The sequence below is a fragment of the Leptonychotes weddellii genome, chromosome 9 (assembly GCF_054177405.1).
Source record: "Leptonychotes weddellii isolate Sample4059 chromosome 9, ASM5417740v2, whole genome shotgun sequence".
Lineage (NCBI taxonomy): Eukaryota > Metazoa > Chordata > Mammalia > Carnivora > Phocidae > Leptonychotes > Leptonychotes weddellii.
In genome coordinates this window covers 88,485,600-88,500,629 of record NC_138377.1, presented here as the reverse complement: position 1 = coordinate 88,500,629, position 15,030 = coordinate 88,485,600, and the positions used below count along the sequence as shown (strand labels likewise).

At 43.7% G+C, this 15,030-nt stretch overlaps 1 protein-coding gene across 9 annotated transcripts in view; it reads right to left on the bottom strand.

The window, feature by feature from the left end:
* Positions 1-15,030, bottom strand: part of FAM81A (family with sequence similarity 81 member A) — a 132,512-nt gene that overhangs the window by 92,611 nt on the left and 24,871 nt on the right. For 4 of the 9 annotated variants that reach the window (XM_081831188.1, XM_081831178.1, XM_081831182.1 and 1 more), the window contains exons 3-4: positions 14,337-14,516; positions 9,108-9,352 (exon numbers count right to left, since the gene is read on the bottom strand). The exons of 2 other annotated variants lie outside the window; for them this stretch is intronic. The gene's annotated coding sequence lies outside the window, so the exon portion shown is untranslated. Of the gene's footprint in view, positions 1-9,107; positions 9,353-11,139; positions 11,265-14,336; positions 14,520-15,030 lie in introns of those variants that run through there. 3 more of the 9 variants (XM_081831181.1, XM_081831179.1, XM_081831183.1) reach the window with 3 other exon arrangements.

The following is a 15,030-nucleotide window of genomic DNA, read 5'->3' as shown; positions in this document are numbered from 1 at the left end:
AAAAAAGACCATACCAAAGTAACTCACGTTGAAATTTCGTAACACGTGGGGCACCTGGGTGGTTCAGTCTGTTAAGCATCCAGCTCTTGGTTTCTGCTCAGGTCATGATCTCAGGGTTGTAAGATCAAGCCCCACATGGGGCTCTACGCTGGGCATCAGCCTGCTTAAGATTCTCTCCCTCTCCCGCTGCCCCTTCTCTCTTTCTCTCTCTCTCTCTCTCCTCCCCCAAAAAAAAGAAAAGAAAAGAAAAAAGAAATTTCATAACTCTAAAGATAAAGAGAGGATCCTAAAATCTTCAAGACTCTAAGAATATCACATACAAAGAATCAGGAGTCAGAGTGACATCACACTTCTCAACAGTAGCAGTGAAATAAGCATCAGTACCTTAAAAATTCTGAGAGAACCTTATTTCCATTGTAGAACTCTACACTCAGCTAAACTATCCATCACGTCTGAGGGCAAAATAAAGACATTTTCATACATGCTAATTCCCAAAAGTGTACCGTATATACACTCTTTCTCAGGACTCTACTAAAAAAATGTAAACCATTTTACAAAGTAAACTAAAAAGAAAGAAACATCCACTTCAAGATAATAGCAAAAAGAATTCTTGGGAATATGACAAAAGGAATCACAGGACTGATGTCCAGCAGGTCTTATAAAGAGCAACCAGTGTAGACTGAAGCAAAAAGTAGAGCACCACAGGAAGGATATGCCCGAGAAAGAGAGAGAGAAACAGATTACTTAATATGTTTCACCAGAGTGAGGAATTCTAGCTCTGTCAGAATGTTTGTAGATGAATTAGTGGGTGACACAAAAAGAATGAAACCAAAGGCCAAAGAGACAATTGTTAATGCCAGGAATAAAAACCAAAAAGTTGTACGATCATACTTGGCTCACCTGTGAACACTAGATATAATGTAAACATTGACTGTTAGTTTAATCCAAAATTGTTATGTCACTATATTGAGAAGTTTGGGGGAGAAGAAGTGTATATGACAGAAGATAGTTTGAGGCATTTAGGAAAACTAAATCCCCAGGTGCCTGGGTAGCTCAGTCGGTTAAGCGTCTGCCTTCGGCTCAGGTCATGATCCTAGGGTCCTGGGATTGAGTCCCCCATCGGACACCCTGCTCAGAGGAGAGCCTGCTTCTCCCTCCCCTGTTCCCCTTGCTTGTGCTCTCTCTCTCTCTGTCAAATAAATAAATAAAATCTTTAAAAAAAGTTTAAATAAAAAAAAAAAAACAAAAAACTAAATCCCCAAAACAAAACAAACACTAAATCCTCATCTTCATAGTAGGAAGTCAATAATATCTAACAATGAAAGATCAAGAAGTATAAGCATATTTGACTTTATAAATTAAGTACATGGGGAGCCTGGGTGGCTCAGTCGGTTAAGCCGCTGCCTTCGGCCTAGGTCATGATCCCAGGGTCCTGGGATCAAGCCCTGATTCGCGCTCCTTGCTCAGTGGCGAGCCTGCTTCTCCCTTTCCCTCTGCCTGCCGCTCCCCACCCCTTGTGTTCTCTCTGTCTGTGTCAAATAAATAAATAAAATCTTTAAAAAATAAAATAAAATAAGTACATGTATTCATTTGATGCAAATAAGAAATAAAAGAAAATCCGGACTTATGAGAAAAAATCTTGAGAGTATTTTAAAAATACATGTACCTTTTATTTTAAAAGTTCTCAGGTTATTTATTTAAGAGTCTTATTACTGCCTTTCTTCCTAGGACATAATTTCTGTATTTCTATTTAGGGCACATTCAAAATGTGTGGTTAGCAAACCATAATTCTTCCATTTGAGAAGGTATTATGAAACCTTTTTAAGGGGACTTAAGGTACTAATTTAAAAAGAAATTTTATTCAAAAAAACCCACATAAACCCATTGACTGCATAGTAAAATGTTCCAAATATATTTTAATAACTCTCTGACCAAAAAAAAAAATCAATATATGGCTTTTCCCATCAGCCTTAACTCATTAAAAATAAAATAGTTAAGGGTCACCTGGGTGGCTCAGTTGGTTGGGCGTCTGCCTTCTGCTTTGGTCATGATCACAGGGTTCCTGGATCGAGCCCCGTGTTGGGGTCCCTGCTCAACAAGGAGTCTGCTTCTCCCTCTCCCTCTGCCTCTCCCCCAGGCTCATTCTCTCTCTCTCTCTGTCAAATAAATAAAATCTTAAAACAAAATAAAATAGTCAAGGTGAAGCCTATTTTATTAATACAAAAATATTTTCCAGATACATAGAATATTCATTTAAGGTATGATGTGTGTGTGTATGTGCATGCACATGTGAACTATAATAATGTTTTAAAGCAAGAGAAAAGAAAAGAAAAAAAATCATTTTAGTTAGCTTTTTATAAGCATTATAAACAACAAAAAGCCAGGGGATCTTTTTTTTTCATAACTCAGATAATAGAAATAATTTGCCTGCTGAACATAAATTACATGAATTATCATGTAACAGAAGAACTCTAGGATTCAAAATCAAAAGATTTGGGTTTAAATTTTGGTTTCCTCTCTTCTTTTACTAACTGAATGATTTGGGGAAGTCCATTTAATATTTTTGAGCCTCAATTTCCTCATCTGTTGAACTGTAGACTGTGTTAGGCAGTATTTTAGGCCAAGGGGATACATTAGTCATTGTGTAATGTATGGCCTTGTGGAGCTTATATTTTAAATGGGGAAGATAATAAACACACAAGCAAAGCAATTTTATTTTTTATTTTTTAAAGATTATTTATTTGAGAGAGAGCAAATGCACTCAAGCATGGGGAGGGGCAGAGGGAGAGAATTTCCAGCAGATTCTCCACTGAGCACAGAGCCCCATGAGGGGCTGAACTCACAACCCTGAGATCATGACCTGAGACAAATCCAAGAGTCGGTCACTTAACTGACTGAGCCACCCAGGCGCCCCATGAGCAAAGCAATTTTAGATAGAGATGAGGATCATGGAGAAAAGAAAAAAAGCCATAGTGAGCAGCATGGAGCATGGCTACTGTAGAAAGGATGGTTAGCATGGACTTCTCTAAGAAATTGGTATTTGACACATCGAAAGTCAGTTATGTGAAGATTTAGGAGGAGAGAATTGCAGGCAGAAGGAATACCCAGTAAAGAAGGGTCTTGGCATATATGGGCATATATGGGGGTAGGAAGAGGGCTGGTGTGGTCCAAGCTTAGAGAGGAAAGGAGCAGAGTAGTAGATGAATTCAGAAGGCAGTGTGTGCAGGAGCTTGAAAGCCACCGTAAGGAGCTTTGGTTTTATTTGAGATGAGAACCAAAGGGCAGTGTTAAGTAGAGGAGTAACCTGATCTAATTTGCCCTGCTGGCTGTTTTGAGAATGAATTATACAAGGGCACAAGAGAAAGCAGAGAAACTGGTTTCAAGGTTTTTATAGCAGCAAGGTATGATGATGGCTTGGATTACAATGGTTGTAGGGGAGGTGGCGCCTGGGTGGCTCAGTCGTTAAGCGTCTGCCTTCGGCTCAGGTCATGATCCCGGGGTCCTGGGATGGAGTCCCACATGGGGCTCCCTGGTCAGTGAGAAGTCTGCTTCTCTTTCTGCCTCTGCCGCTCCCCCTGCTTGTGTGCTCTCTCTCGCTGTTTATCTCTCCCTGTCAAACAAATAAAAACAAAATCTTTAAAAAAAAAAAACAATGGTTGTAGGGGAGATGGAGACCAACGGTGGTGGACTGATGTTGGATATAATGTAAAGGCAGAGTTAAGCCAACTTGTCATGAATTAGTTAGAGATGGAGAAAAGAGGAATCAAGGTTGTTGTCATTGTTGTTTTTAATCTGAGCCACTGGGTAAATTATGACGCCATTTATGAAATGAAGAACTCTGTGGGAGGAGCAGGTTTAGGCGCAGAAATCAGGAGCTCAGTTTCAGACATATTAAGTATGGGGTGCCTATTAAATCTCTAAGAAGAAATATCAAGGTGGTAGCTGGAAGTATGAGTCTGAAGTTTGGGGGAGAGTTTGATATCATTTGATTAGCATATAGAAGGTACTTAAAGCCACGGGAATGGATGAGATCATCTAGGGAAGACATACAGATGGGGAATTGTGTGGGTCCTGGAACCAAGCCCTGGAACAGAGCAGGAGGAACCAGATGCCCAGAATCAAGAACCAAGAACCGGGAAAGAAGATTGAGAAGAAGGAGCCGGTGTAGTTGGCAGAGGCCCAAGAAAGTCTGGTGACACCAAAGGCAAAAGAAGAGTTTCAAGGAGGGTGTTGACCCAGGGGACACCTGGGTCAAAGGCTGCTGAAAAGTTTCAGAAGTTAAGGTGCAAAAGGAGAGTGATGGATTTGGCAACATGGAAGCCACTGGTGACCTTCAATGAGGGCTGTTTTCAGCGGAGTGTTGGGGACAGACTCTCTATCGGAGCAGGTTGAGGAAAAGATGGGAGATGAATACAAGAAGCAGTGATAGTAGACAGTGCTTTCCAGGAGTTGTGCAGCAAAGGGAAGCAGAAAAATGGTAGCCAAAAAAAAGTAGCAAGAAGTCATGAGATGGGGTCAGTGGAGGTTTTTAGTTTTTTGTTGTTGTTGTTTTGTTTTTAAAATAAGACATTGAAGCAGGTTTCCTTTCTGATGGTAGTGATTCAGTAAAGTGAGAGAAACCAGTGATGCAAGAGAAAGGAAGTAATAGTTATAAATCATGATTTTAAAATCTTAATAGGTGAATAAATACAAGTCCCTGAAATTATATGAAAAAATTTCCAGCAAAAACTTAATTTTGGGGCGCCTGGGTGGCTCAGTCAGTTAAGCATCTGCCTTTGGCTCAGGTCATGATCTCCAGGTCCTGGGATCGAGTCCCGCATCAGGCTCCCAGCTCAATGGGGAGTCTGCTTCTCCCCCTCCCTCTGCTTCTGCCTCTCCTGCTTGTGCTCTGTCTATCTCTCTCTTTCTCTTTCAAATGAATAAATAAAATCTTAAAAAAAAAAAACACTCCTTAAATTTGAACAGTTTTGTGAAGATTTCTGCTGTTTGGTTAGCTTCTTCTCAATCCTTGTTTCAAAGTATTTAATCTTCAGTCTGCATGTATCCAATTTTATGCTTGCTGAAAGTTTAACTATCTCCATAATTCATACTTGTCACAAATAATAAGAGTGTGTTCACATGAGATATTATTTTGTTGTGACTAAAAGATCAAGTCCTAGAGTCAGACTGGCTTGGAAAAGCCTCAGCTCTGCCACTTGATACCTGTGTGGCCTCGGGCAAGTGAATTAAAGTATCTGAGCTTCAGGATTCTTTTCTATCAAAAGTTGATAATACCTTTTCCATTAGGTTGTGAGTCTTAAAGAAGACAATATATGTGAAGTGTCCCGCACATAGTAGGCGTTCCATAAGTAATAGCTGATATTATCACTACTGAATAATAGCAAATCAAAAAACAAAGCGAAAAGATATTCATATAGTTAAAACATTTACAATTGTAAGAGTCAGTAAATTGCCTAGTGAACTCAAGAAGTGAAAGAAATGTCTTAAATTAGCCACATAATCTTTGCTCTCATACAGCTTTCAAAAGGTATGCATTCCAAGACAAATAATACATTATATGTTAATAAAAAAAGGTATACATTAAATATTTTATGAAACTAGATAGAGGTGGTAGTTGCACAACAGAGTGAATGTCCTAAATCCCACTAAGGTGTACACTTTTCAATGGTTAATTTTAATTTTACTTGAATTTTACCTTTAAAAAAAAAAAGTATACATTGAACACATACTATGTGCCTCTACCTTAATTTGTTTATGAAGATATGGCCACAATAAGCTTTCTTTTCCTTTCCTGGCCCGAACATGAAGTTAAAGCAGAGATAGGTAGGTAGGTAGATAGATAGATAGATAGATAGATAGATAGATAGATAGATAGATGACAGATAGATAGATAGATAGACAGACAGACAGACAGACAGGGCTTGCTGGTTTAGACACTCTTTCCCCAGAGAAAGAGCTTAAAGACGTCAATACTTTTTCCCAGGCAGGACCAAAAGCTCCAGGTATAGGCCAACAATCAATATAAGATACAGCCAAGCGTCAAAGACCAAGGAGGGCACATTTACAAGCAAGGATTTAGATTGATGTTTTAGACAAAAGAGCAACAATTCAGGAGAGGATCCCGTGAGGCAAGCAAACGGGGAAAGTTGGATGCAGTACCAGGTAGAGTTCCCAGCCAGGAGGGGTTTCCTACTACGCCCCTAAGAAGCAGCTACCCATTTTCCTTCAGAAATCCAGGTGTCCCCCAGTTTGTCTTGTTTTAAAGCTGGGCTGTCAGGCACCTGGGTGGCTCAGTCGTTTAGCGTCTGCCTTCAGCTCAGGTCATGATCCCAGGGTCCTGGGATGGAGCCCACATTGGGCTCTCTGCTCAGCGGGAGGGCTGCTTCTCCCTCTCCTACTCCCCCTGCTTGTGTTGCCTCTCTCTGTCAAAAAATAAATGAAAATCTTTAAAAAAAAGCTGGGCTGTCTAGGACTTAAGGACCTTTCTGACCTCCAGTGATGGGGACCACATCTGCTCCCACACAATAACTTTGGCCAAGCTCTCAGGGACCTGCCATTCACTGATCCCCAGTTCTCCCTAGAACGCTGCTACCCAAAGTGCGGTCTGTGGACCAGGACCCCGGCACCACTTCTGTGTTAAAATGCATATTCACAGGTCCGGCAACAGATCCATGAAACAGAATCTGCATTTTAACAAGATCCTTAGTAGATCTGTATGCATATTAAAGAAAAAGAAGCATTCACCTAGAGAACATGACCGCACCAGAACCTGGCAAAGAGCCTTCCTTGTGTTCTTCACTGGATAAGAAAGAGTGGCTTAGGAGATAGAAACCCTCAGCATTGGAATCATCGGAAAAAATCTGGAATTTTGTGTTCTAAAAGAATCCCAGGAATGCCTTGCCATTTGGAATTTATAAGGAATATCTATTTGGTTATATAATAAATCATATAAACAACCAGGAAGAAATATGATTAAAAGGAAGAAACAAAAGGGAAAATTCTCTCTAGGCTGGTACTCAGTTTGCAACATATGCAACAGATATTCAGTACGAAACATGTTTATTTTTCCATTAAACTCAGCTGTCCTAATTCAAGAGAGCCTCCAAAAATATCAGTTGCTATTTAGCTTCCCTCAGTTAAGAGTTGTTTAATTTTTTTTAGACAATATGAAGTGAATTCTCATCACTGCAGGAAGGAGAGCAGAGCACCATAAAGCCACAGAAGGATGTCCCCACCTACACATGGTCACAGTGGTATGACTAGCCAACACTGTGACTCTGTGACTAAAGGCATGTCCTGGTCATATAAACTTACAGGGCTATGATGGGGATTGCCAGAATCAGCATTAGAAGCTGCAGAGAAGCAATGGGCTTATATTTGCTTTTTGCATTTCTTTTTTTTTTTTTTTAAAGATTTTATTTATTTGACAGAGAGAGAGACAGCGAGAGAGGGAACACAAGCAGGAGGAGCAGGAGAGGGAGAAGCAGGCTTCTCACCGACCAGGGAGCCCGATGTGGGGGCTCGATGTAGGGGCTCGATCCCAGGACCCCGGGATCATGACCTGAGCCGAAGGCAGATGCTTAATGACTGAGCCACCCAGGCGCCCCTGCTTTTTGCATTTCAATTTCTCAGCAGGAACATTTTTGTCCTCCTTCTTAGATGGCAGTCCCTAAGGAGTAAGTCTCCAATTTTATCCTGCAATGGATTTTCTAGGCCATCATTCTAGGTAAACTCTCTGTGAATCAATCAAGCATACACCCGGCACTAGCTCCGAGTCTGGCTCTGCTCTGCGGAGTGTGAAGAGAAAAGGGGTCTGGGTAGTGAGACCCAAAATATATTGAAGTTGCATGATCCCTGGCCGTGAGAGGTTTCTTGTCTTACTGGGCAGAGTTTAAAAAACAAAAAACAGGAAGTCACTTGGAAGAAATGAAAGACACAGTAATAAACTGGTAAATTATATGGTTGAAACTTTGAGTGCTATAGAAGGTCAGAAAAGAATGAGTTCTTTTTCTCTGAAAAGAGGAGAGGAAAGCTTAAAATGGGCCCTGGTGAATGTGTGGTATTTCAACACATGGAAAAGGGATTAGGGGCAGTTCCTAGAAAGATAAAAGGGAGAGCAAGGGCACAAAGGTGAGAATCACTTAATATCTCTTAATCTTACTGTCCACTTCCCTAAAAGGGAAGAGGAATAATAGTATTTGCTCTGGTTGACTGACAGATTTGTAAGAGAATGAAATAAGATGGTGTCTGTAAAGGTTTGGTCATCTGAAGAGTTAATCAAACTGATGAAAAGGATTTCACTGATTTACAAATCAGAGTATCAGCTTCCAATTTTACAAGTGAAGGTAAAACCATGGGTGGCTTGGTTGGTTAAGGGGCCGTCTCTTGGTTTCAGCTCAGGTCATGATCTCAGGGTCCTGGGATCAAGCCCCGCGTTGGGCTCCACCTCAGCCGGGAGTCTGCTTGGGATTCTCTCTCTCCCTCTATCCCTCCCCCAACTCACAAGCACTCTCTCTCTCTCTCTCAAATAAATCTAAAAACAAACAAACAAACAAACACGAAAGATTTGTATCAGTCTTCTGCATAAGATTCTCCCTACAGTCTATTCCAAAACCAAATTTCAGATCAAAAGGATAATGACAATCACAGTAATCCTGGCCACCATCTATTGTACATGCCAGTGTTCGGGAACATGTGGCCTTGTTCTGTTCTTTGCTCACATGGCCTTGTTGGTTCCTCACAGCAGTCCTGTGAGAAGGAAACATCACCCCCACTGTGCATGAGCCTGGCTTCACAGCTAATAAGTGATGGAGCCTCTATTTAAACTCATGCCTGACTGGTTTCAAAGACCAACCTCTTACTCCTATGTTACCAGGTTTGAAAAAGGAATCAGAGCAAGAAAAATTGTCCAATAAGGGTTTTCCTACCATGCCTAGTATTCACATGAACAACATTTGGAGGTGAGTACATGAACAGAAGTGAACATTGTACCAGCCTTGACAAGCACTTTTGCAACTTTGGTTGAAATAATTCCAACATCCCCTAAGCTCTTCTAAGCTTTCGTAACTCACCATTAGAAGAGACTCAAGAAAGATCATAAAACCAACCTGCTTACCGCTGAAAATTTGAGAGTATCGTTTTCTGAAAGGGGAAAGGTAGGGTCACAGCTAATGATTTTGATGGGTTGTAAAAATCAGTTCAGATAAATTACGTCCAAGGCATCTCTTTTCTCCATACGATAGATTGCCTGCTGCCACTGTTCATTGCTTCACCTCTGCAGCTAGTCTGTCAGCTATGACGTTCAGTTGGTTCCCTAGATGAGGAAAAAAGTGTCCGCTTGCTTGATGCATTCCTGGTAAAATAGAATGAACATTTTGTCTTTTTTTTTTTTTTACATGGCTATATTAATCATAGAGTAAGTTTAACACTTAGAGCTTGAGAAGGCAACATGAAGAAAATCAAGTTAATATAAAAGGGGAGATGACAGGTTGGGATGGTATTCAAGCCACTGACTCAGCATCCCCAGACTCTGGGAAGGAGCAAATCGGGATGCTGGAGAGCACAGCCTGGTTATTCAGCACCCATCCATCTGGACCTTCAGCGAGCTGAACTCATTTTCTATCTATAGAGTCTCTCCTTTTGATTTTCCTTTAAGTTGTTTCCCAGGATTCTTTCCGGGTAACGATGGAAGATCCCCGGCTTCATCACACACTCCCCCACCCCTCATCAGTCTCTTGAATGATTCTGAGCACATCACCTGGGGGAGACCCATCTGCAGAAGTCTAGGACAGCGGTTTCCAAACTCTTTAGCTGCTTACCTGCAGAAAGAATTTTGGAAAACTACACACCCACATGTACATTTTAAAGTTGTTATCTAAAATTTTTCACCAGATGTGCAAATAGTTGGAAAAGACATGATTGCTGGCACAATAATATTGTAAAATTCAACTGTTCCAACACACTTTGGAATGATTCCAATATCTTCTAAGCACTACAGCTATTTGAAATGTACCCAGCAGGGTCATCATGAAGACTCAAGGACTTAACAGATGCAGTGTCCTGCACATGGTACGTGCTATGTATTTGTTGTGTATACGGGTGTATGGAGAGAGAGAGAGAGAGAGAGGGATGGCCAGGGGTGGCAAGATGCTGGCTGTAAGTCCTAGAAGGGATTGTAGCAGATGACGTAGATGCCCCATGCCACATCCCCTCGGCTCAGGTTTGAGTCTGCCCACAGCTGTGGGTCACAGATTCTGCCATGCTGAAGACTTTACACCTCAAATGATGTGTCTCTCTGCTTCCCAGCCAGAGGGCTTTGTGTGGCACAAAGGAATTTGCTACACCGTGTCGCCTAGGCACAACATGGAACTGAGGCAGTTGACTCCCTCAGGAATAAGCCCCAATCTAAGGGGACAGGAAGCATTGGGAAAAAGAGCCCCAGTCCCCCATCCTCTGGTGAGACAACTGCGGAGCTTGTACTATTTCCCAGACCATCCCCAGTAGAACTGAGCCCCTGCGGCCTGCTTCTTAAAGCACACATTATTGCTGTTTTTCCTTTTCCTCTCTTTTTCAAAGTAAATAAGTAGTGTTTTGTTTTGTTTTTTAATGTCTCAGAAAAGCAGCCCCATGGTATAGCCGGGCAGTGTTCCTGGCTGTGTGCTCCAGAGCCTGGTCTGTGGGCCTCCCAGATTCTATAAGCTTCTGAATGTCCCTTTGTAAATCCATTTCTGCTTAAAGACAAATCTTTGGGGGGTGCCTGGGGGCTCAGTCGGTTAAGAGTCTGACTCTTGATTCCTGCTCAGGTCAAGATCTCAGGGTTGCGGGATCGAGCCTCGTGTTGGACTCTGCACTCAGCGGGGAGTCTGCTTGAGATTCTCTCTCCCTCTCCCTTTTCCCCTCTCCCCACTTGCGCTCACGCACTCCCCCTCTCTCTCTTTTTCTCAAATAAATAAACTTTAAAAAAAACCCCAAATCTTTGGCATTGAATGTGTTTAGTACAAGAGATATGAGAGAGGTTCTGATGGGGACAAGCTGCCACTCCAGGACAGCCAAACACTCCTCCGTCTCTCCACTATTACTACTGCTGCCATAAAGCAAGCACCATGAATTTGGTGGCTTATAATGGCACAATTTTATTACCTTACAGTTCTGTGGTTCAGGGGTCCAATATTGGTCTCACGGGGCAAAAAGGAAGGTGTTGGCAGGACTGTGTTTCTCTTTGGAGGCCCCAGAAAAGGCTCCTTTTCCTTTTCTTCTCCAGCTTTCATTTTATTTTATTTTTTTAAAAGATTTTATTTATTTATTTGACAGAGAGAGACACAGCGAGAGAGGGAACACAAGCAGGGGGAGTGGGAGAGGGAGAAGCAGGCTTCCCGCGGAGCAGGGAGACCGATGCGGGGCTCGATCCCAGAACCCTGGGATCATGACCTGAGCCGAAGGCAGACGCTTAACCAACTGAGCCACCCAGGCGCCCTCTTCTCCAGCTTTTAGAGACTGCCTGCAGTCTGGGGCACGTGGCCCCTTCCTCCCTCTGCAAAGCCAGCAACAGTGGGTCAAGTCCTATTCAGATGGCATCTCTCTGATCCTCTCTGCCTTCCTCTGCCACCTCTAAGGACTCCTGTGATTAGACGGGCCCCCTCTCATGATCACCTGTTTGGCAAACTTAATTGCATCTGCACCTGTGACCCCCCTTTGCCATGTGAGGTAACACAGTCACAAGGTCCAGGGTCAGGATGGACATCTTTGGGAAAGCCATTTTTCTACCTGTCAGAGCCTTACAAGTGTTGACCCCCATCTCTCCCTTCTCTCTGTAATAGAAACACCTGGAAAGAAGTTGTTTGCAGGCCATTTCCTGGTGAATGGAGATAACCGCCTACCGATGGCTTAAACAGAACTCTTTTTTTTTTTTTTTAAGATTTTATTCTTTTGACAGAGAGAGAGAGGGAGAGCGCACATAAGCATGGGGAGCAGCAGAGGGAGAGGGAGAAGCAGGCTCCCCGCTGAGCAGGGACTCAATCCCAGGACCCTGGGATCATGAGCTAAGCTGAAGGCAGATGCTTAACCGACTGAACCACCCAGGTGCCCCTTCAGCAGGAACTCTTGCATGCAAATAAAGGACAGCTAGCAATGGCTTAGAACTCTGCCAATTTAGGCTTCAGTGGAGAGACTTTTATCTGTTCCCACATTTATGCCCCCTAAGAAATGACGTATTCATTCCCAGGTTCACGAGTTGTAATAGAGGTCTTTAAAATGCCATCTTGACTCAGTTTTGAGCGCCTGGCTAGAGGCCAGTCGGTTCCCCTTCTTGAACAGACAATTATGTCCACACCCCAACCACCTCCCTTACTGGATTCTCACACTCCCAACCCACTGTCTAGCCTCCTTCATCACCCCAGGGCCAAGGGCCAGACAAGGAGGGAGAACCCCTATGCCCCTGGCCACCTGACATTATCCAAATTAACCAATCCTAAACTTCTTACCCTACCTCACCTGTCCCTTCCAGCGGAAACCACAACAAGGTGCCTGCCTACGTTCCCCTTTCTCTCTCTGCCTCGTGACTGACCCCGGTGCTTCCCCTGAGTGGCCCTGGGAGGCGGGCTGTTTCTCCCTGGGGAGCTGTGTGTGTGACACTCTTTCCGGTTGCTCTCTCTTGGTTTGAGTCTGACCTGACCCAAGGTAATATGGTTTAAACACAGGGTAAGCGTGTTTAGTTGGTTTTTCTCACTTTTAAATTTTTGATTGGTTTTTCTCTCTGCAAAGGGCTCAGGGAAGGACCTTATCAACAGGTTCAAGGCTAATTTTAATGCCAACAGAGGAAGGTACAGAAAGGCCCCAGGTGATTCTGCTGAGGGCACCCCTTGGATGCCCAGAGACCCCCCTGCCGGGCCACTGTGGGGCAGGTGGCAGCAGAGAAAGTTCAGGGAAGGGTAACCCTTAACACTGTGTCTTTGGAACTGTCTCTTGATTGTTCTGGGAACCAGCCTCAGGGATGGGAACCTGAATTCAGACTGGAAGAAACAGCTTCCCTTTCACCTAGGAAAAACACAAAGCACTGTATTCCTCTGGTGGGGGGGAGGTGATCTCCCCTCTGTGAGGGATAGAGGGGAGCAACTTGAGCTCCACCGTGTCTGTCCCCTGTGCTGAAGGCAAAATTGTAGCACAAGAGCACCTGGCTCTGGGGGTCCCAAGCAGATGCGACAAAATCCAGAGGCAGAGAGATGAGCGGTGGCGAAACCAGAAAGGAATTTATTTCACCGAGGCCAGCACCGGGAGGACAGCGGACTAGCGTCTCGAAGACCTTCAAAGTTCCGAAGACACTTGCAGGCTTATGTAAGGAGAGCGTGGGACAGAGGCTGGTGGGTACATGCAGTGGGCAGTACAGGTCAGGTGGAGCCTCATCTCGGGGTCAATCACAGGCTGGCTCAGGGCAGTCCTTCCGGCTCGAGGGGGTAGTTTTGGTTCCCCTCAGGGGATGCTTTGCCTGCGGGGTCTTTTGCCTGAGTTAAGAGAGAAGCCTGAGGGCACCTGGGTGGCTCAGTTGGTTAAGCGACTGCCTTCAGCTCAGGTCATGATCCTGGAGTCCCGGGATCGGGTCCCGCATCGGGCTCCCTGCTCGGCGGGGAGTCTGCTTCTCCCTCTGACCCTCCCCCCTCTCATGCTCTCTCTCTCTCATTCTCTCTGTCTCAAATAAATAAATAAAATCTTTAAAAAAAAAAAAAAGGTAAATAATGTCTACAGAGCATTAACCACCATTAGCAAATGACAGACCAGGGGGAAATACCTGATTTGTACAACAGACAAAAGGCTTATTCTAGTATATTAAGAGTTACAAATAAGAAAAACACTACAAAATTCAGTAGAAAAATGAGCAAAGGATTTGAACAGACAGTTCACTTAGGAAGGAAATACATCTCATAATGATGTCTTAAAATGATATGATGTACAAACTCATGATAAGAAACATTAAAACTACATAAAACACTTTTTCTGGGCACCTGGGTGGCTCAGTTGGTTAAGCGACTGCCTTCGGCTCAGGTCATGATCCTGGAGTCCCTGGATCGAGTCCCGCATCGGGCTCCCTGCTCGGCAGGGAGTCTGCTTCTCCCTCTCCCACTCCCCGTTTGTGTTCCCTCTCTCGCTGTGTCTTTCTCTGTCAAATAAATAAATAAAAAATCTTTAAAAAAAAAAAAGAGAGAAGCTAGAAAGGGCTCCTGGTTGGCTGAGGCAGTGGAGCCTGAGCTGCTTGATCTTGGGATCGTGAGTTCAAGCCCCATGCTGGGCCTAGAGCTACTTTTAAAAAAAAAGGTAAGCAGGAAAGAACGCCCGTCAATGAGTACCTCGTGAGGCCAACATGGCGTAGTTGAAGTCCTCCTCCGAAGTGGCGCAGTTGTGTTGAGTCTGTTGAGTTTGAGGACAGCTGTAGAAACTCTAATTAATACTCTGAGTAATCTCCTTCTGCGGTTGTGCTCCCAGCTGAATTGTTTGCACACTTTTCTTGGTGGGAACCCCACTGGTCTCTGCTGGAAGATGCACACGTGACACTTTGTTTCTGTTGTGAATCGAGGTCCACCCTCTTTCTCCTTCCAGTTCTTGGAGTCCAGCTCTGGGCACCCCACAGCCTCACATGGAAAGAACCTCCCTGCAGTCCCAGCGACTGTGCCCAAAGCAAATCTCAGCCTGTGCTCTGTCCACACTCCTCCCTGACCTGGGTGGACTGAGATCTGAGTTCATTCATTCAGCAAAACCCAAGAATAAAGTAACTGTAAAGCTAATATAATTCACATAACTGTCAAAAGCAAAATGAATATGTATGAATTGAATATAAATATTTGTATGAATATGCTGTAAAATATAATTGTAAAATAAAATGAAGTGTAACATCCACACTCAAGAAATACCTGTTGCTTGAGTTTAAATGCATTATTGCCCCCCCCCCCCCCGCCTTAAGGTGGGGCTTGAACTCCCAACACTGAGATCAAGAGTTGCCTGCTCTACCAACTGAGCCAGCCAGGGGCCCCTCACTCCTAGGTT